Below are 23933 nucleotides of genomic sequence, written 5' to 3'. Positions count from 1 at the left end.
CATGGATCATTGAATATGTTCTTAAAAGGCAAATGCACATTCAAATGAGCAACCTGTTGTGATGCTTCTTTTAAAAAATTTTCAATGCGATGATTATAGATACAGAGGAGTCAGCAAAGTTTCATAAAACTCATGTGGCCATGGGTCCCACCTCTCTTATTGTGAATTGATAGGCTCAAGAAACTCACAAGAGCCTCTGGGAGTCGAAGAAATATTGTAACTCCAGCCTTGTCGCTACACATCAAATGTATGAGTCAGCACTGGTTCTCACAGATCATTTGTGAAAGAAGGTCTTTTTCCTTTGATGGTAAGTGACAGGCCAACGGATTTCCACAGTAGAACACGACAAACAAGTGTGGCATTTCCTCTGCTCCAAACACAGAGCTGACTGAAGCATCATAGATAGACTCAGTTCATGGACTGTGCTTCATCATTTTAGATGCCACCACCATCACAACCCCAGGCTGCATATGTATTATATGAGTTTATTATTAGCTCTTACATTTTTATTTGTCTAAAGGGCCATCCACATGCAGCATCTAAAAACACATGAAAAACACATGGAAGAGGCCAGGATTTTTGTGAGGTGATGGTGGGGTTGCCCTTTTGTCCTGTCCATCATTAATTACAAAGCAATCAATTACTGATTAATTACTAAGCAACTGATATTGCTGCACTAAGCAGTTTACTCCAATCCTCTTACAACTCATGTATAATAATAGGAGGAAATCCAAGCTAATTTACAAAATACAAGAGAATGAGGATATATGAAAGTGGTGGAAATGGTTTTCTATTTTTGATCACAAATGAGCCCACATTTCTTATGGAGCTCCAGTAGCTGATGTCAAATAACTAGATCAAAGATGTAGTCTCAATGTGGTTAATATCATGTGAAATTATTTGTTTAATAATTACTTTCATGTCAATAGTCTACATCCTCTGTCAAAACACTTTGAGAAATCCTGCAATGATCCATATCACATTTTGATTTGTGCTATTTGTTTTATTGCCCTTGTAACAGTACAGTATGATGGCAACTGTCTCTGCAGTTGTGTGCTCAATATTTTATCCCTCAGGCCTTTAATCTCTTTTGCCTCCCCTGTTGCTACATTTCACCTCTATGATGTCAGGCATGTTTATAGTCAGCCATCACTCTTAAGTACAATAGTGTCAAGGGTCAGTTGAGCCCCACTCTCAGCAGGGCCATGCAATATCACTCTGGAGATGAGCCTTGCTCTTCCTCCACCCTTGCTTAATGTCTGAAATATCTGCTCGCTGTGCCACTTTTGACATGTAATCTACTACTGGCAGCGGCAGAGAGGAAGCCTCCTGATAAATCGTCTCTGAGACTGAACATGTTTAATGGGTTTCACGTCCTCACTGTTAGACCATGCTTGAGTGTTTCCCTCAGTACTGGAGCTGAATGTAAAACAGCCCAGTATGCAGTGGTGTCACTGAGGAGAGATACGTGCTTTCTGGTGCTTATGCCAGCTGACTGAACCATGGACACCAGTGAGCCCAGCAGGGAGAAGCAGGCTACAGCTTGTGCCACAGCATCAGTCAGTCTAGGCAGTAAAAACCAATTATAATTACATGTAGTTAATATAGCGTACTGTCGACCCATTGGTTTGGCAGTCACAGTGCATATTTTCAAGAAACATTTTGGAGTTTTAGAGTCATGTGTGACATTTCCAAAAACACAAGATTCTCTTTATTCCACAGATGTCCAAATATTTACTCAAACCTGAAATCCCTGTTCATGTTAATACACGGCCTAGACGCGCATCAGTGTCTGAAGTAATTACTGTGTTGTTGAGCAGAGGGTGCTGTGAATGCAACGTGGCCTTAAATCCACTCAAAAGTAATGGATGGACACAACAAAGCTAAAGTCAACCGGCACAGGTCGTCCACTGAAAACCTTGTGTTGTCTCTTGCTTGAACAGACTCATTTTCGTTTCTTTGCTATTTCTGAAATGATCTGCTTTGGTGTTGTTGCCTCTCATGGCGTTCTCCTTGTTTATATGCTGTGTCTCATAAAGCGGAATACAGCGCACTAGGACACGTGATGTGTCCTGGAAAACAGGGCTGAAGAAACAGCCAAAGTAGAAAAAATGCTAATGTTGATCACATCTCCAGTCCGTAAAACAGTCAAATTATTATAATGGGTCTTTTTTAAGGTAAAAAATAATGCCCTGTATTATTTTAAGTCCTTTAAAAACACCAGGCAAATTGCCCAGAGAGGGAAACTGTCACACATTTGTTTGGAATGACAAAAGCTACAGCAAAATAGATTGTGTTTTTCATAAAATTGTGGTTTTCATCTTCTTCCCAGTTACGTAAAGTTTTCATGGCAGTGTTCTCAATGAGGTTTTCATTTTTACTTTGCTTACATGTCAGTCACCTCGGCCCAGTTTCATTGCATTTGAATGACGGAGGTTTAATTTTGCCGGAACGAAAGAGTGAAGAGACACAGACTGATTTGTTGAAACACAGCTGAGGTGGTTCATTATTTCTATTTACTGCACCGTTCAGAAATTGATCCAGCATTTGTTTAAAGTGCAGCTGTGTAACCTTTCGGAGCAGCAGCAACAGCGCCCTCTGCAGCAACACGTGGAAGCAGTTTACCTCAATCATCTTACAACTCATGTATGACAATAATAAGAAAAAGGGGAGGAAGAAATCCAAGAGAGTGACATGTATAAAAGGCCAAAATCAATTATATTGGTCCAACAATTTTACAGAGCCCACATTTGACATGGAGCTCCAGGAGCTGATGTCACACAACTACAGCAATGCCATTTTGGCATGAAGTGGTGCTTTTCACAGTCATATCCATATACATTTATCACTGGCAGCATACCAGGTTTTCATAAAAACTGAAGACGGTGGCTAGCTGTTGTGAACCAGGACATCAAAACAGTAGGGTACAGACTAATGGAAGGACATTTTACTAGATCGTCATAGATACCAAGAACGGCAGAGGTGGATCACTGCCATAAAACACTGTCACAGCGAGTTTAGAAGAGGAAGTGATGGGAAATCCACACTCGTACAGTGATCACTTCTTATCCATGGCACTCAAGGTTACATCCAGATTTGCCACTTCCCTGTTTAGGGGAGAGTTTAAAGAAACGTAACAATCAAATATTCATGTTAATGTTCTTACCCAAAAGTGTGTAAGTTCTTTATTTTTAGACACACTATGACATCAGTACAACCTTTATTTTATTTGTGAAAGTTAGCGATTGTCGTAAGTTTCCCCTTAACTGCCAACCAGGAAGCTGTGAACCTGCATTCCAATCTGCATTTTACATGTTTTTATTGAGATACATAAGCATCTTCCAGAGTAGAATGATGGGAAAGTGTGTCACAAAGTTAAAGATGTCATAATGTTGCAGGTCTGGAATAATATCTGCACCAGTTGATTCCATACTCGTGCAAAGCACCCGAGGGTATTGTAAGGATATATTCAATCTGTCAGGTTCAGTGATATATTGCTCAGTCTCTGTGGATTTAAAGTGCGAAGTGAACCTCTCCGGTTTGGGGCTCAAAGATGATGGTTAACTACAAAATAACCATTTCATCATTAAAGGGGCTGCATTACTGTAGGCACGCTGTTAACCAAGGTCTTATTAAATAAGTTAACCATCTCATTTAATGTGGCATTGTGTATAAGTGAAATTCTGCTACTTGTTTGTCAAAAATAGAAATCCTATCGATTGGCACAAAGTTTGAGTTACTTTGTGAGTTAAAACCCAGATTTTTCCTCATCTAATGTTTAAACAGTGTTTACTAAACCTAATTTCTGGAATACACTTAGCTTTGCTCATGGCCAGCAATGCTTATGAGTCGGTGTCTGTGGTCACTTAAACAAAAAGGGATTTAAGAATTAGATTTTTATTTTTTAAGAAGCAACAAAAAAATACTGATTTAAACATTCAAAAATATTGTATTTAATTGTTTGAAAATACACTTGTTCTTTGCGCTTCCCAATTTGTTCCAACTCGTCCCCTAAGTTTTCCCCGTCGACATCCAACAAAATAATTATAAATATCTAATGTTTGTTAGATTATAAACATTAGTTATAAGTATTTTGTCGGATGTTGACGGGGAACGAGTTCTGGACGGACAGCTACTCCATTGAGCTGTCACTCCAAAACTCAGTAGCCAATCAGCAGGCAGCTTCCTAAGGCCTGCCCTTAAAACAAAAACTATGGTGCAAAGAACGAGTGCGTTTTCAAACAATAAAATACCATATTTTTGAAAGATTTAATCAATATTTTGTGTTGTTTGAAAATATTGACACAAATCTAAATCTATATTAATGCTGCCTCTGACCACCATGAGGTGTTCACTGGTCATCCTTGCATTGGAAAGTGTGTTGCTTGAATAAATGGTATCTCTAAACCGTCGTATCTAGTCTCACTTGACCGTTTTTTTTTTTTTTTGGGAAACATTTTTTAGCTGCTATTTGTAACATTGGTTTTATTGATTAGAAAATGTTGTTATGCATTTCCATTTATGCAGTCTGATTGCATGAGGGATTGGTAGAATCAGAGTTGGTTACTTTCTCATCACAAAATCCCTGTGGTGGAAATGAGATTGAATAAGTTAGCAATTTGTTTAAGTTCTTGATCTATTTATTTCTTGTACTCTGGTGTCATATCTAGGTTGGACAAATACAAAGGATACCCATCCTTCATCAGCTTGAGTAAGGCCCTAACCCCTTATGTTCTATCTGATTTGCTTTGACGGTGATGCAAAGCACAGCTTCCTAATGTAAACACTATACACTTTTGAACTATATGGACATGTTCTCATGTCCATATAGGCATATTTATGGGGTCAGTTGAGGCTTTGTCAATAAAGTAAAAGCAATACATGATCATTTTTCATTTCCTGTGAGCAGCAATGTGTATTGACAGTTTTATTTGGGAAAATAAAAATGAATAGAATTATTTATTTTTTCAACAAACTTGTAAACTGATGTTGGTTACTCTCCTACTTTACTTCATTCTTTATAATTCAGGTCTATTAGCAATGGATGGATAGAAGTGTTTAATGCAAATAGAATGCTAACTCTTCTGCCAAATGTGTCCCAAAAAAGTATTCAAACAACTTAACTACGACACATCTGCAGATGTGTCGTAGTTAAGTTGTGAGGGGTAGAGCTACAAGAAAGACAACTGCAAGAAGGACAGGAAAGACTTGGTATACTTTTAATGGAGTGGAATCTATGTTGTTTTTACGTCGCTTTACAGTGTAGGCACTAATGGAAATGTAATCTTCCGTACATGGTGTGGGTAATGTTCTGCATTGTGCCTTTTCCTTTCCTCAGATTGATTTCTACTGATACATATCAAAAGTCATAAATTGAGATATAAAAGCCAATCGTTCTACTATAGTTTTTAGGCTGTTTAGACAAGGCAAAGTACAGAGTACACCCTAGACAGGTCGCCAGTCCATCACAGGCCCACATGGAGACAAACAACCATCCACTCTCACACTCACAGTCAATTTAGAGTGTTCAATTTTCCAAATCTGCATGCTTTTGTATTGTGGGAGGAAACATGAGACTACACACTACCACATCTGCTGGAAAACACATTCTAGGGGGAACCACTGCTGCCAAAATGATTGATTATGCAGACTTTCAATGACTCATTGTGACGAAAGCACTGTAAAACCCTTTGTTTGTATAAAGACTCTTGGTTCTTGGTTAAGGTCACTGTCCAGTTTGATGCAAAATGTTTACAGACTTCAGACACGTATTTACACGTAAAAGTCCAATATGTAACATTTAGCCTAACAAGACCTCAAGAAATAAATACCTATGCAAAGGTTTTTCAGAGTACTCATGTCTTTGGAAGAGAGTAATGCAAATCTTCTTCTATTTATAGTGTTTTCAGGCATCTGATTAGGTACTTCATGTTATTTTGTCTGTAACCTCCTTGTTCAGGATGTCCTGTACGCAAGTTCCTGAGTTCCAAAGCTTAATCCACAATTGAATTCCCTGCAAAGAATACAGCATTTACTGCAGCATTTTGTCTGCTGTACTTTACTGAGTCACTTCTCATTTTGAAAGCACCACCAGTCCTGCACAGCAAATGCCATGGCAATCTGTCATGTAAGATAATATATCTCAGAGTTAATGATTTGACCTAAGGGTGGCACAAGATGGTTTGAACATCTTCAAAGTCTTCAAATCCTTATGACTCATTGTTTTATTTTTAACTGGCTATGGATAATTATGGTCCTCAAGCATCTTTAAATTTCAATGAAACCAATATATGTCATTACCTTTCGAGATTTCAAGTTACCTTGTAATACCAGTAAAGGGTATGCTTTAGACTTATTACTATGGGGAACAAAGTGCTCAAAGTTAACCCCAACACTTCCCCTTATTCAAGACAAAGCTGGTTAAAAGCCTAATATGCCTCAGGGTCAGCAATAACTGCAGCCAGATGTTTTTAGTCTTTTTGGGGGGTTTCCATTCTATTCTTGTGAACACAAGAACATCAATTTTTAAATTTGGCACAAACATTAACTTGGACTCAAGGATGAACTAATCTGATTTTGGAAACCAAAATGTGAAGGGGACAGAAATCTGTTAAAAGTGCATGTAATTCAAGATCACAATCCATCTGTAATATACTTAAATGTATCCTACGCTATGTCCATAATACTGTTTTTCAGGAATAAACTTATCCTTGCATATATCAGTAACTTTTGCTGTTCCATGAACTGGTATGAACTTGTGGGACTGTTCTATGAACATGATGTGGTGTTATGTGACTGGGATAGTCTATGTGACTCAAATAGGCTCCATGGCAGGAAAGAGTTGTGATGAATGACACCAGAACAGTGGTTATAGTACCGTCAGAATCTTATACCGTGCCTTCAAATTTGAACTACTTAAATTTTGGTGGTCAGGGTGATCTCACTCTTGTGAATGCAATTTAGCACTATCACTCAGAGGGAATTTCACTATGCATCATTAGATACTAGCAATCATTTGGACACAGTGAGTAAATAATTCCAATTAGGTGGTTTGAGGTCAAATGATAAAGTCTCTGTCACCTTTTAAAACACATGTTCACCCTTTTGAACACAATAGTCCAGGAATACTGGAATAATACAGGGAACACTCACACAATTGACACAGGTATCCACTTGGGTAACAGAGCCAATCTACTGAGAAAATGTCTGAAAGCTGTAAAACATTTTATGGAAATCTTTCTTTTCTTAGCTTGTCTTCGCTTTGTAATTTTGTCATCTTACCTATATCCAGCATCCAACTACAGGTTTCCCTGTGCAATAGCTAAGACATACAGTGTTTGTTATTGGATGCAGCAGGGAGCAACAAGTGCAGAGCATAGACACCAAATATAGTGTCTGTGTGTGTAATTTAATTCACTCTGCTCCATGTGTGTTACCCAGTCTGTCACATTAGGCGTGTAATAACCACAGGTTTGTGTCTGCTGCAAGACACATTACTTGTTGATACTTACTTCTGTATGTGTCATCAGGCAGCAGCCCATAGTTGCATCAAATTTAATCATAATCCCCACAACGAGGCGAACGTTCTTGTGCACTGTTTTGGTAAAATGCTGCCCAGCTCCCAAATTAAAGGCTGTAATTGGAAAAAACATACTGGTCCTGATGTTGTTAGATTAGCTGCTGAGATTTAATCAGTTATAACATCGGGTCAGACTCATTCTGCAGTATTTTGTGTGATGAGACAAAGACAAAAAATGACAGAAGAAAAGAAAATATTACAGACTGTGCTATGCTAGTATCTTTCCCTGCGCCAAAACCAATCACAGCTCAATTAAAAAAAACACCAAATGTCACCTGCAGCAACATGTTATCTTCTTATCTATTGCTTCTGAAGTGTCAAACCTTTTTTTTTTATCTTGGTGCCATGTTATGTCACCACATTTATTTCTCACTCTAAAAACTCCTGGACGTTCTACAACATTTATGTGTCTTGTTTAATTTTGTTTAATTTATTGGCCAATAATTGACCTCTTATGCAGTGTAGTGTCGTACTATAGCAGTTCAATTCAACAAATAATATATAATAAAATATTGTCAGTTTTAGTTTAGTTTTGTTTTTACTTTGTCAGGTTTTTAACGGGGGTGTTATGTTCCTACAAAGTTTATTACATCTTTTTGACAGCCAGTTATTTCAAAGGGTGTTGTCTCTTGGCATGTCTAGTCCATATTTTCTATGAGACAATTTTAAGGGAACATTCTTTTAATATAATTTGAATATAATTCACTGATCACTTAAAAGTTTTTACTCAAGAATAAAAAATGCACCTTGTACTTTGTATTGAGTTGAAATAATAATTTAAATAAAGAAATCGATAAATTGACATCATCTGAGCTTTGTAAATTCAATACATGAAAAATACATTTTGGAGAAGATGAGATAAATCTCTTGCACAAGCCAAGATCTTAACCTCTTTAAAGAAGCTTAGCCTCTTTCAATCAGCTTGACTTGTGAGGTTGTTGCAATTTATTGAGGGTGACATTTAATGTTAACCCAGCCTGCACTGGGTTACATTTAAGAAAAACATCACTTGAAGTCCGAACTATAGCTCGCTGATAAGTTGGGAATTTTTTAACCAGCATTTCTCACTAAAACTATCCCATTCACAAAGATTTCTGATATCCAAGCATTTCACCCCAACACTCAACCCCTTGTGCATTTAAACATAGGCAACATTCCTTTTGTACAACCTAATGCCCAAGGATTGCTACTGAATCATTTACACGTTCACTTTTAATACGCAGTTGAAGTCAACAGGACAGAGCAGGACAGAATTATTAATTTGCCTCAATATAAAAAAAAACATGAAGTGTGTGCAGTGCAGTGTACCTACTGCAGTAAAGCTGAAGAATGTAAGCTACTTGTGTGTTGATGTGTTCTTCCATCAGCTGACATTTTCCATACGGATCCATATGTGTGTATCCATTTCTTACAGAGGCTTTTGTTTTCAGCTACACCATTCTACATTTTAGTGCTGACATCTCAAGCATCTTAGCATTCATCTCCTTACACAATGATCAGTCGTCTTGTGCCTTCAAGGCCAGACGACAGCGACAATAGGTAATGAATTCAAACCGGGCTTAAGTTTCTACTTTTCTGATATACTTATATACTTCTCAAAACTATTGTCACTATGTCCTTGACTTTATATTTTTTTTCAATTCTGTTTTTGATCTGTTCCATGTTGTGCTAGCAGGGAAGACAACAGAACTTCATTTTTTTGCATGTAAATCACACGTCCTAACATGTGATGTGGTCTTGTGACGGATGATAAATGAGTTAGAGGAGGTTAACTGTTTCCTGTTGTTTTTGAGCCGTCATCCATTTCCTTTAAGAGCAGCGTTTTTATGCTACAAAGTGAACATGTTTTTTAACCACCAACTGCTGTCACTCGAATGGAACAATTTTCTGGGGCTCAGTAAAGTATGAGGTAGCAAAGTAATTGAATTTAGGTCATAATTAAAAAGGCAGGGAGCCATGTGATCTCTCCCCCTGTCCCTTTCATCTTTGTAATAGCGTAGCAGTTTGTCTGAGAAGCAAAGGTTTCATTGCTGCCTGAAATTAGTAATTTATGGAGGTCTCCCATGCTTTATGTGCCATGTAAGGTACAGCAGAAGCCTTACTAAATTGGATATGCAGTTTAATTTGACATTGACAAGAAGAAAACACAAATGAGTTGAGGATCAGTCATGAGAGAGTTGCTTGATTAATGACTATCATATCTTTCTGTTAGAGGTCAATTGATAGTTGTTGTTTTTTAAGGCTGATAGAATAAAAAAAGTTTGAAGCATGAAAAAAACCAGATAGCCAATTAATCAGCCAGTAGTCGCTGATCCCCCACTCCCTAAAGACAAAATCTGAGATGAAAAAGGGCAAAGATTTGCAATAGCAATGGTCAGGAAGATATTTAAAAGATAATAAAAATAATAATAATGTTTTAATTAATTTACAAGGTTCTTCATCAGCAACAGGTGTTTGGGGAGTGGACTGCACTCCCCAAAATTGCTGAAATAATAAAACTTATGAGGTTCATACTGAGGGCACCACATTACTCAAACTATGTAGGTCTTATGTGCTGGATCTGTCATGGACGCAACATAGCTTTGCATCGTTTTTTTTGTTTCATGGAGACTTTCAACAGCTTACATAAATGTATAAATCTTCAGGAGTAAATCATGTACACTCACACACAAAGTGTCCCTTAAAGGCATAATTTGTGTCTGGCTGCTACTAGCCAGTAGCAACCATGGCTGTGGAGCCTCCATGCAAAGCAGTGATCTGCATCTCAACATGCAGGACAGAGGCAGCACAGCCATCGGCCACTATTGGAACCAGGGTTTGCTGATTTCGAGTAAAATGTCCTATCGGAGCCAATTCATAGACTAAATGATTTAATGGTCAGCATCTCCCTATCTATTTGTCTGTCTATTTATGTCCTTGTAATATTTAATTTGATTAGGCTTGACTGGAATGTTAAGCACTTTGTATCATTTGTTAAGAAAAGTGCTATAAAAGTCAACTTTATTATTATTATTGTCTGTCTGGCTGGCTGGCTGGCTGTCTATCTATCTTTCAAAATGGTAATCTCCATTTCTGTTTTACTTTAATACCCCAACCCAAGTATTTGCCAAGTCAAAATTGCAGGGATATTTCAGTTAGCACAATACCACGGCACATTATCAAGGTCTGGTGGTTTTGTTTGATGTTGTGTTGGGCTTATATTACTTCTGTGCGTTCAGGATAGGTAGCTATTAAAAACAGCATCAGCAGTTGAGGAAATTGTGGAATCAAACAAGCTGCTGCTTTCAACCTTAAGTGAAGTGTATTTTTGTTATCACTTTTACTCCTGTGGTGAAACTTCTTATTCGAGTTAATGTCTTTGTGAACTACAGCCCAAGTTTACTGCATCCATGCTGCATCTTTCATCATCATTTCAACATCCCCACCAGGTGCCAAACATTGTTTTGGTTTCTGTCAGTAGGAGACAAAAAACTATGTTTTTTTTAAATAAAATAATTTGAGGCATCAGGAGCACCATTTATCCCTCAGCAAAATTCATGTTGTTCCCAGGTGTTTGGGTATTGCATCATTCATGATTGAACTTTTTTGTAATCTTTAAATTGAGATTATACCTTTTGTCTACTTTAACGGTTAAAACATTTTACCTTCACTAATGTAGTTTACTATTTTATGGTTGCGAGAATACACTGCTTTTAAGCTGACGATGTGCTGGTGTTTTACAGCAGTTGGCATCCACAATGATGCATCACTGTGTTTCTCTGTCCTTTAGATACGATGCTAGGTATGTCCATATTATTTGACATAGAGAGTGGAGCTGCAGTATCGCACGTACACCAAACCCACCTACGAATCAATCTTAGCTGTCAATCATCACATGTCACCCTATTTTCATAGTATCAAAAAGGAATTGGCAGTGGACACGGTTGAGTCTGTTAGCAAATCTTTCCCATTGAGTTATGTGAGTAATTGATATATCCTAAAATTGCCAGCAAACCTCCACAGGGACTGTCATATTGACCAAAGATATTGACAGTGTACTGGGCCCAGTTTACAAAAGAAACCAGTGCTTCTAGGAGTTTCTGTTTTCACAAAGAAGATGGTACGTCAGTGCCCCCTCTCTTGTGCACTGGCCTGAGTGCGTGCCTTTTGACAGCCAGTCACTCAGGCTTACCTGGTAATGGAGTAGTCGGTACTGGAGATCCCCAATGAGAGAAACTGAAACAAATTCAGAGGAGTCAAGGTTAGTTATCCACTAACCCCTGTTCTCTGATAACATAAGTGGGGTGACTGACTAGAGGCAACCACCTTCCATTAAGTGAAGAAGTGGTGGGTTTATCTTGAATGATGAGTGACATTGCATGAACCCCTTTTTGAGTAGAAGAGAGCTCTGCTTGGTGACTTACAGTGGGTTTTCGAGGAATAATGCTAAACCTTGATTAATACTCCAAAAAAATCTTTAAAAATAGTTTTGCAAAATTTTCACTTTATTCTTTCTTCATTTAGATATTGGACAGAATTGATGAGTTAACTAACTGTTGAGTTAACTAAAGAGGAACAACTTACTTCTGAAATGTAGCATAAGAAAGGGAGGTTGTCTGTGCATTGTATACATAAGAGAGATAAAGGGAAAATACAGTTTAGGCCGATCATAATGTGGGATATTATGAATATTCAACATGGCAAAAGAGCAGGTGTCTAGGCTCCATAAGACGTAAAGAGTATGCATCAGGCTAAAGAGAGCTTTCCCAAATGGGAAATACATCACTTTATATATCGCTTCATCACTTTAGCCACAGCTAGCTGAGAAAGAAGAAATTTGAACTACATTGAGCAATTATAATAGAGCCATGTGCAAAAGTACCATTAGATTTGATATTTGAAAAACAGGAAAGCTGCTGGTGCCCTAAGACCTTTGCACAGTGCTCTATATCACCATATCCCCCTTGCTTATTTTACATGGTGCCTAGTTGCTTCATTAGGGGGTGATACCCCCCTTTCTAGTCAATTGCAGTAGTAGGCAGTTTCCAATTTAGCTTGCAGCTAGTTGTTAGCATATCAAGCGCCATTCCAAGTCTTTCTTATCATCCATGAACTTAAAGATTTCCAATTATTTGAGCTGACAGACCATAAAAACTGCTTGCTAGTCCAAAACATTTACTGGCCTGAATTTCACCATGTTTTTGTCTCTGTTGTCTTATTCTTTTATGAAACCCATGACTTCTTCTGTTATTTCTGGGTATAAGCCAAAGGTGGGACTGTGGTGCATGTGCAGAGCACTGAGTCGGACTCTGGTCTGACTGAAGGAATATGCGTTGTAGTGCCTCGGCTCCCAGTTGGGTGTGTTAGTCTGACTTTGAGAAATTTCATACAATTTTATACAATTGTGTACATGTTACCATGTATTTTAGAAGTTAAGTTTTAGTGGGACTAACAGAAAATGTGTTTTATCTTTCTAATTTCATGTAAACTGACTGTAGTTTGCTTAAGAATTTATAGCTGCACCACACACATCAACACTTGTGGAGCCACCTGGCCAGTCAGTCAATGTGATGGAAATGTGTTTATTCTATCAGTGTTACCATCACGCAAATTATCGGGTTTACATTAAACATTCTACTCTGGGTGGTGAAAGACCCCTGGATCTTCTGTCATAGAGGCAGGTTATCTGCTGCATGTTTTCTAAAATTCGTAATCTTTTGTTGCATCTGCAATTGTACAAATTGACAGGTGATGTACCCACAAAGCCATTTTGATCATAAATATGGCGTTTTCCACAAGGTTTCTAACAATTACATGTGTATGATTGCTGTCTTTTAACCTCTACCCATTAAAAATTGCTCCACTCAAAGAGTTTATTCATGTGAGTATGTTCAACAGAAGATGCCAAAGACCTTGTTTCATTACAGATCTGTTCCAACAGTGAACATCAGATTTGATCCAACACTTACTTAAGACATAGGCAAATTATATTGGCAAAACCTAGAACGCTGTAGAAGAAAGCTCATAAAATGGAAATGAGGATTTTATTGTCGACCTGTCATTCTATTGATGCATTGCCATCATTTACATTTACTACTAAGACATCCCAGCCATCTGTTTCCATCTGCATTGGCTCTGTTCCGTCTTAATGTCCCTTATACATTCTTCCATAGCTTCCAATCTAAGCCCCTCTGGTAAGTCAATATTCCCTGTTCAGTTTGACCTCTATTATTTGATTGAAAGTTAGCATATCAATTTTATGACCTGTTGCAAAAGGGCACCATGTAATACATTCTCAGTAATGAATAAAATTAGTAAATGAATGGTGCAAATTACAATATGATTTAAAGGTGTAGATTGATAGATCCAATCAATTAGAATTATTTTCCCTGTACTGTGTAAGTCTTACTTCAATCAATACAATCAATATCAATACAACATTGAATCAGGTTAGATGTATCATGCAGTTTTGATGCTGATCAACAGAATAAGTCATTTTGTGTAAATTACCAATATAAGAAAAATACATGTTGGCACATATTTGCCCCATCTAAATCAATATTTTGTAAATGCAATATGGCAAAGACCTTCAAGGTGCATTTGTAGTAAATGCTCACAGGTAGCATACGCACTATCATTTTAATGTCACATAACTTGCTCACAAGGAGTCCAAAGGGCTGTTCACGCTCTTCTACTCAGGTCCTTCTCTTATGGCGCTTTTCCACTACACAGTTCCAGCACGACTCGGCTCGGCACAGCTTAACTGTACTTGTTTCATTTTTTTTACCTGGTACTTTTTTAGTACCTGCTCTGGCGAGGTTCTAAGCGAGCTGAGCTGATACTAATGTTGGCACTGAGAGTCAGGAATCAAACCAAACAATGCTGAACTGTAGATCTGTTAAAGACCTGAAGATCCTTTTGTATTTATATTAAAAGCTTTATTTAAAACACTTACACTATCATAGTTGTTTAAAAATGCAATGCTATGCTCTAACTGCATGATTTGCAGCTTGTAACTGTTATTTTATATTTCATATTGTAATAAAAAATAAAAGACAAAAGTCAGCCCCGAATAAAGCTATGCTTTAGTCTGCAGCAGAGTTTAATGAAGGACCTGGTCACTCTTTGAGGAGAAATATTTTACAAGTGAGAGAATGTAAGCACACTTTGGACTTATAACCATGATAAATAAGAATTAAAATGAAAAAAAAAATAAAACGCAGAGAGCCACTGGAGACACAAATTTAAGAGCTGCAGGTATCCAAACCCTGGGATAGAGAGACTCAAACTGAGGGTCTGCTTCACATTAGAATATGGCCAATTATACCTATAAAATACAGAGAATATGAAATAAAAGCCACTGGTCACACTATGAACCCAGAGCAGTAAAGCATTTTAAGTGGTTGGTCATCAGTGCAATATGTACTGTATGTTGCAGAAACCCTGACTCAGTTGAATACACAGTCCAGTGCCTAATGTTTGGCTTAAGTCCATTCCCCCCACAGCTTTACCATCCATTCCCACTTTTATGTATGTAGTTTAAGTGTGTAGGTTTAGCAATTAAATATGAATTCAGGGTAGCAATTTTCAAATTAATAAATATTTAGAAGATCAAATGATCAAATATTGTCAGATGTCTTCACTAGGGGTGCAAAACCGAAGTGTAAACCACAATATTTCGGTAGATTAAATGTGTGTATATATTCTTTGTAAATAGATTCTGCATGGATTGGATTGTGTGCGCAACTGTGTTTATACATGACCTGTTTTTTTTATACCACATTCCTGAAAGCAGCCCTGTATAATTAACTGTCACGCAACGTTAGCTGAGATGGAAATGAAACTGAAGCCGTAAAATACAGTGTTAGTGTCAGCGTAGAACAGCGAGTTCTGTTTGCTTTGATTAATTAGTGAAGCTACACTTGAGGTGTTCTCAATAAAGTGGTGGAAAATCCTCATTGTTTATTGTTGAACAAAGGTAGAAAGACAAAAAAAAAACATGCAACCAATAAAATAAGAGCTAGAGCACATGTAACAGTGTTTATACACTTGAAATGACTGTTACCATGCGGAGAACAGCGAGTGGAGGAGAAAAGCAAATGTTTCGAGGCTGTTTAATCCACTGTGTGGCTCCATTAGCGTTAACTGTGGCAGCGATGGAGCGAAGCTCGTCAAGACAGACCGTCTGTAAACATTGTTTAACGCGAGTCAAATCTGCTCACAGTAACACAATCTCACGTGAATGCCCATTTACACCGGCATCACCCAGACATTTCCATGGCAGGAACGAGGAAGTTGGACTCGGCCATCAGACAAACACAAAGAAATAACAAAAGCTTGTGGGCTGTTCATAGCCAGTGATTTATAGGAGATTATAGGAAAACAAAATACAATGAGACGATGAACATTTCAAATGTTTTTCTCCTCCTCAATGTGCAAAAAAGAAAAACCGAACCAAACCGGAAACCGTGACCACAATACAAAGAGAACCTTGTTCAGCTTGTTTAACCGTTGCAGCTCTCGAGTTCACACAGTGCTGATTAAACCTAATAGCCCTGTGTTTTTCAGTATAGCGTAGTTTAGATCTTGTGTTGCCTGCACTGCACACAGGAGGTTATTAATTTTATTTTAAGACATAGATGGAGGCAACAGGAAAGAGGCAAAATAATAGGCATATTGCTCCCAACAGTTATTTTCAGAAGTCCTGTTTAGTTTGGAGAAGTGGCATTAATTTAGCTGGGCCTTGTCAGGCCATTCAATCTTATTTGCACTTCTCTTGACATAATCCACTACACCATTTTTGTCAGGAATCGGTGTGGCCTAATCCTGTTCTCGCACCAATCACAGCAGCACCCCCCTCCTAACTCTCCTAACCCCTGGCACATCTATACATAGTCATACACAGCATCGTTTTCAATCAATTTCATCTTAGCCCTACAGTTTAAAATAGCCAACATGATTGAAACCTATGGCAGTGTCTCTTAGGTGGAGAAAATTCCATTACTATGTAAAACGGTTTCCATTTCTGTCCTTCCCTTGCTTTAGTATTACTGCAAATGCAAGACGCATTCAAGAGAGTACTTGGACCTTTTCCATTTCATGCACCTAGATTTTAGGGTGTTAGTTAAATGACTTCTGTCAAGACTATGTACTCTATTTTGTTGATATTCAAATGATAAGTGAACTGTTTTGTCATAGATTTACCAGGTTGTGTTCTGCCGAATGTTGTTTGGATGAGACGAAGAGATATTCTTACTATTTGTTTTAAAAGATTTTCATTTTGGGAGATGAAAGTGCTGCGACACAGACACAAGTTCAGCCAGAATCAGACCTTAGAAGTTGTTATGCGGTACGTCTGTATTTGTGTACTGCTGCAAGACACAGCATAATGATGTTCCACCACTTTTCACACTTGTTGCATTTTCCAGTTCAAGCTCTGTTTGCTTTGATTAATTAGTGAAGCTACACTTGAGATGTTCTGAATAAAGTGGTGGAAAATGGCTCGTCGTCCTCACCGTTTTTATTGTTGAACAAAGGTAGAAAGACAAAAAAAAAGCATGCAGCCAATAAAATAAGAGAGAGCACATGTAATACAGTGTTTATTCACTTGAAATGAGCAATGTTGAAATGTCACCTTGTGCAATTAAATATTTCCTTATGTGTTGAACTTATCAAACTGAGGGCCTATTTAAAAGACAATCAAATGATCACTTATCCATCACCAATTACCGATTGAGTAACATACGCTACTTGGTATCATGCCCATAAAAAAAGCCTTTCCTGAATGATGTGTAATTTAATCATTTACAATATGATAAATATAGGAGATATGACGCCAACATCATAAACAGTAAAATGACAAGCAGCGTAACACGGCGAAAATATCTGTTACCACTGTCAGACAGTTTTGTGCTTGAGTGCAGGACTGTCTTCATTCCTCAATGGTCTTTCTGTCCTGCAACAGCCTCCAGCTGAATTCATCTCATATCTTCTCTTTCCCCTTCATTTTCTCCATATTAGTTCTCTAATTAGTTTTCTGATTCAATTTGCATTCAGCAAATTGAATCAGGATAGTGACGTAAAACTATCCAATCCAAACAACATGTGATGAAAATCACTGAGGCAGTGAAGCAATGAACACACAAGGAAGACACTTATATGATGCCCTCAGTATCCTCTTTCAGCTTTGTGTCAACTGCTCACATAATCCAATTCAATTTGGTAGAGAATGGATGGATCTCACTGATAAGTCAAGCATTTACTCTAAACCCTAAAATGCATAGTCAACTATACGGTGAATTCAAAGAGATTATAGCATTTGAGGTACCGGTGAACAGGGCAAAACTATTGTGTAATAAATAGTGATACCTAGTGGGGAGACTGCAAATACAAACAAACAGAACTCCTGATAGTTACCCAACATGCGTTGGGTGGAGCATTTCCTCGTAAGCTTCTGGTTCACAATTAAGTCTGCTGTAGATACGTTGGTGTAAGATGGTGGCCTCAGTAAAGCAAGGCCTTTGCCTAAATTACATATATGACAGTGTTGAGTCGATAACTGAACTGAATCACTTACTGAAATGATTTGTTCATCTCACAGTTCAGCTGAGCTGAGCTCTGTTGTGACTCGAGTGAGCCAGCAGCCAGCAGGCCACACATGCACATAAAAGAATGAATAATTTTACATTTTGTCTTCAATATGTGAATTGTGATTCAAGATGTTTCTTCATTACAATCCAGTTTACACATTTCATTTAGTTAATAAATGAGCTAACAGCTAATAGTCAGGCATTAGCACATGATGTTTACTAAAAGCACACAGTCAACTTTCCCGTTGTTTTAACAGACTTTCCCAGTAAGAACAAACTTAAAGCATTAGGCTGGCCCGCAATGACCCCGCCTCTCACCCTATGTCAGCTGTGATTGGCACAGCGCTCCCGCGACACTCATGTGGAGGATTAAGCGATAGAAGATGGATGGCCCGTATTGAGAGGACAGTGTAGAGACTCACCAAAGCCGCAGCTCAGCTGCCACTGTAATGAGAGGAGGAGGAGAATGGACACTTTTAAACAACACTCAGGCCATTCAGATACTATGAGATAAATGTAGGAAAGTTATTGTATTTCAAGCCAATACATAATGTAACAAATACATAAATAAAGGCAAACGTTTCAGTGCTGCACTCTAATCTCGCCACCTTTCATAGATTCTGCTGCATGGTGAAACCTGCAATATGAAAAAAACAGTGGCCTGAGACTTCTCAGGTCTTCTCACTGCAAGGGAACATTATGTGTACTGGTACCTTATAAAATGTGTCCATTGAATGTGCCTACTAATATACTTAACGTGTTCCCTGAGTGATACCTGTAAAAATCAGCCTCAACAAATACAAAAAAGATTATTTATGGTTATTATTTTGTATTTTTTCCTTTGGCCTTTCTTTAAATCAATCGTACAAATTAGTTTTAATTGATGAAATTGTGTCGACCACTGTCCCAAGTTTTAAAAAGCAAGAATCACAACTTAAATGCTAACAGCAATGTCATAGCATTGCAATCTCTAACAAAATAGAGCAGATGAAGAAGTAATGATCATGTTCACTTGGGTCTCACTTAAATTCCCACTGATGCTGGTAGGAGCCAAAGCCAAAACCTGTGTGCATTGCAGAGTCATTTCACCCAGGAGTGAATGCTGGTTAAAGACAAAGAATGAGGTATTATAATAAAATATTATTCTCTGGAGAAACTCTCCAAAATGTTAAACACTGGACCTTTAGATTTTTTTCTTTTACCAATAGGAAAATGTAAATCTGCCCTTAAAATGGTCATGACCTAATCCCTAGAAATACTAACTCCCGTTTTGAAGCCTCCAGAATTTGGCCTGTGCCTTGATGACATTTTGCATATGTAATTTCAGAGGTGTCACCTGCAAACAGACTCCTTTTGAAAGAGACCAGCTGTCATTTACGCTGGTGTCCACCCATACAGTATGTGTCGTGCTTTAAAAAATGTACATCATGTGCTAATAAAGAGGACCTGAAACTGCCTGAGACCATTAACTCCTCAAGAGAGTTTACTAACGGACCTCTTTTGCAAACAGCGGAGTTGACCCCTGATGGCTGTTCAGTATATTCTTACTTCCAGATTGTTGTCTTTTGGAAAAACCATAAGACTCATCTGCGCTAGCCTTATGTGTCAGTGTCCAGCCAAGTCTCACAGCTTTCGGGAAACATTGCCACTGTGTAACACAATACCTAATGTATTGTTTGTCCATGGTGTTGTGTTTGTATTGGTTGATGTATGAGATTTACTGTTAATGCAAACCAGAAGCCACAAGAAAAACAAAACTTAATGTGGTTATCCAGCATCCTCCCTAACACACGCGTACACCAAATGAAAATTAAAAGAGTTACATTAGCCAGAGCAGGGCACTAAGGGAGCATAAATGAATAGCATTATGAAATGAGAATTTTCAATTCAATTCAGTGATTTATTGGCGCGAGCTGTTTTGTTCTTCTGCGGAGCAGAAATGACATTCTCATCATGGGGGAGGCTTTCGCCAAACAGGAGTCTGAAAGTCAGGTGACTTTTGTTAAATAACCAACTATCCATTAAAACACAAAGGACTATAATGAGACTTATCAGCATCTGTATTCACATTAGTCATGTACTGTATATCTAATTCCTGCATGGAGACGTTATCATTCATTTTCCTTTTATTTATTCATACTTAGGACTGTGCCTTGCATTGTATGCCACTAATTAGGCTTAAACGTTTGAGTGATGTACTCTGGCAGCTCCGCTCTGATCCACTGCTCAGTTAATCAGAACTGTGAGCTCCAGCCCCAGACGCAGCGTGATAATACATAAAAATAAATCAGTAGTCCTGGAGACTTTTGTATACGATTGCACTGCGGGGAGATGAAAGGTCAGCTTTGCATTATCACTTTACATTGGATGGAGTGAAACTTGGTCCATGTATATTGCAATGCTTAGCACATGTACAACTTTTGATTTTGTTTTTGTTCTTAATCTTGCGCACGAAAAGAGTGAAACATGAATATATGACATTAAAATCCTGTCATTGTCATGCTGCATATTTAATAGAGAGGTCATTTCTAAATTTGGCCATTAGCAGAGTTGGTGGCTCGTCAGCCACTCCATATGTATATTGCTCAGTTGACAGGTTTTTTTTTTCAAGGTTATCAAAGCTACAGTGACAGCCCTTATCTAAGCCTTCATTTTCTTTCTATTATGGGATATGGCAGGGAGCAGGTCCCACACTGCAAAGCTGTTCTCTAACGATGTACTGTGCTGCTATAGCAATACTTCCCTTCTGGTCAGAACCTTTGCTCCACTCTTAGATAAATCTGATTGAAGGGACAGAGAGAGATGGTAGGAAGAGGAGTGTTTGGTGAAAAGGGACTAGGAAGCGGTGACAGCATTGAAAGAGGGAATATGATAGAGGAACAGAACATAAAAAAACCCAAATGATTAGAGGGGAAGCCAGCAAAGTAATGCAAAGCCTTGTGAGTCAGAGCACAGACATTGGGGAAATCAGAAAAGCACAGAGCCTGTTTGTGTAGTGGGGTTTGCTTGTGTGCATGTGTGCATTTATATTTGCTATACTCTAGTACACTTCTCTCCAAATAATGCACAAGATAAACCCAAAAAATAAACTCAGGCTGTTTTACTACTTCCAACATTTGACATAGTCAAAAAACAAAGACCCGATGAAAGTAACACAACAGTGGTCTGATTATAACCTTTGGTAAAATTGCACTCTGTTTATCAAAATATTACATTATTATTATATGACATCTGAGGAAGAATTATACCTTCCTTAGGGGGAGGGGGGCTCCCATGTAGTTTAGGAGTCTGGAAAAGATTGGAATTGCAGACTACACTGCGACCGACAAATCCCACCATCTCAGATCTGCACTCCTCCTCAAAACACACAGAACACGTAACTGTTTAAAGGAGAGTAGAGGAGAGAGTGATGTGAGGACAGTTTTGTTCATAGTAACTACATCATGTCTGAATGACTTGTAAAACAGCACTAAACCACCATGAATCACATAGGTTGGCAGATTAGTTAGCACCAGCAAATTCACTCCAGACTAAATTTGTTTTGTCCTGCAAGAGTGACAGACACTAGACACAGCGATAACATTATTTACTGATGGCTATCAGGTTGTGAAGAGGGGAATTGTTTCAGAAGCACACTTAAGCTTTAGATTATTTAAACTATTATTTAACAGTAAATTCTTTATAGTATTATAGTAAAAATATTTTTAGCATGAAGTTTATGGTATCTGAACTTGTGTAGAATCTACTTTCAAAAGCCAAAACAGAGTTACAGCAATTGTTAGAGTCATCTGTGGATATTTGGTTGACATAACATAAGCCTGATGAATACTGGTAGTATATTCTTTGGTTGGATGTAACCAAAATAAATGAGCTTGGATCAGATAAGGCCCAGCATGTTTGCTGTAAACCTGGCCCGGACTTCCAGTGTCCTAGTGCTGCATGAGTGGAATTAAGTACACACATGGTATTTAATGAAAACATGGCTATCAGCCTCAAGAAGCTTGGAAATTCCTCTGCTGAATAGGAAAAAACTGATAACTGTGATGCATCTCTGGAGTATTTAATGTGGAAATTAAAGCAACAAAATCCCTTCAACAAAGATCAGCTGTAAAGAATAATCTGTAAAAACATCTCTCGACAGATTAGTTTTTACACTGGTATTATACACGCCGGTGAAAAAGTAAAGGCAGACACTATTTAAAAATCAAAGACTGGCTCTTACCTAATAATGAGTGCAATTACTTTTGTTGCAGTTGGCTTTTTATTTGCGCCTTGAATTATAACTTAGGGGGTCAAAACATTTCATTTTCTAACATTAGTTAGCTTCACTTCCAAGGGTTCTGGTTAAAACTAAACCTGCATTAAATGGACAGGATTTGTGATAAACACTTACCAAGACTTACTCATGCACTCAATAACTTACTTATATGCATTTAATTAGTGTTTAGTTCATCTTGGTCTCTTTTCTCATTGACATTGACAACAGTACATACCAGTGGCTTTGCTGGTCTTTAAAACAGGGGAAGCTAGTTTTAGGCCCAGTTATTAATGCATAAATACGATTAAAGTGACATTGATAAAGGTTAATAGACAAACAAACAACTGAAACAAAGAAATGCTATAATAGTACATATTATACACTGTAAAGAAAAACACTAACAAAAATGGGCTAAATCACAGAGCAAATGTCAATCCCAGCTGACATAGGGCAAAAGGTGGGGTACACCCTCGACTGAAGCCAGTCCATTGCAGGGACACATAGAGACAAACAACCATTTATCTTATGATATTTTAGAGGAAGGAGAGCTCAAATTAGAGCTCAGCTTTATTGAAAGAAGTATCAAATAAGAGGATTCAGTTGTATCTTACAAGAATTATTTGTTTTTTGTGAAGATAAAAAAAATAAATGTGACCTGTATTATTTAATTATAAAGAACAGTCTGGGCTTTTAGAACCAAAGTAGGAGAATTGCCATGAAGGGATGAGCCAGTGAGTTCCTCAGTATTGGTATCAGTGTGATACAGGACAAAATCACAAGATCAGACATTAGAAAAAGAAAACCTTCAGAACTGAGCCAATCCCAAACCCCCAAGATGTCACATAAAGACTTCACCAAGCACAGAGTCCACAAAAGTAAATAAAAAAGCAGCAACAGCGTTTTAACTGAGTCATACTGCGGTCTGTTTATGGCTAGTGTACATCAGCACAAAAAACGCGTCACTGACAGCATGATAGTTTGAGACATGTAAAAGGACTGTATCAGATATCAGTGATGTCAGTGTTGGGCGATACGCAGGGTTGTGACAACACTATTATATTGGACACAAAAAGATGTTATTGAGCCATTCTTATTTTCAGTTGATAAATGAACTAACTATAAATTATATTCTCTTCCTATCTGAGCTGCACAATGCCAGTGCTTACACAAGTTTTGCATATGGGTGGGTTCTGTAACATTTCTCAAAATCAGTGACCGAAAAAGAAATAGGCTGAAGCTCAAGCCTTGTTGCCTTGTATTGTAGCATATGTAGGTAAACAAATGATGTATTATTATGTATGCAAAAGGGATGGGGTAGACAAGAGACAGGGGAGGGTAGAGCGAGCGAGGGAGGGGGAGAGAGAGAGAGGGAGAGAGAGAGGGAGATGTTGATGAGCTCGGAGCCAAAGAGAAATCCGTGTAATTTGCTTAATAAAATTAGGGACATTTGAACTACACAAAGCCAGTCGCTGGGTGAGGGAGGACAGCATTCACCGCAGGACTGCAGCTTAACTCAGCACAAGGACTT

General features: G+C 38.0%; 1 protein-coding gene across 4 annotated transcripts in view; it reads left to right on the top strand.

Moving 5' to 3' along the window:
• The window catches only part of alk (ALK receptor tyrosine kinase), a 350840-nt gene that overhangs the window by 252289 nt on the left and 74618 nt on the right, over positions 1-23933 (top strand). The gene's annotated exons all lie outside the window — the stretch shown is intronic.

Source organism: Solea solea, chromosome 18, assembly GCF_958295425.1.
Source record: "Solea solea chromosome 18, fSolSol10.1, whole genome shotgun sequence".
Taxonomy (NCBI): Eukaryota; Metazoa; Chordata; class Actinopteri; order Pleuronectiformes; family Soleidae; genus Solea; species Solea solea.
The sequence above is the reverse complement of the archived record's forward strand: the minus strand, read 5'-3'. Positions and strand labels throughout refer to the sequence as shown.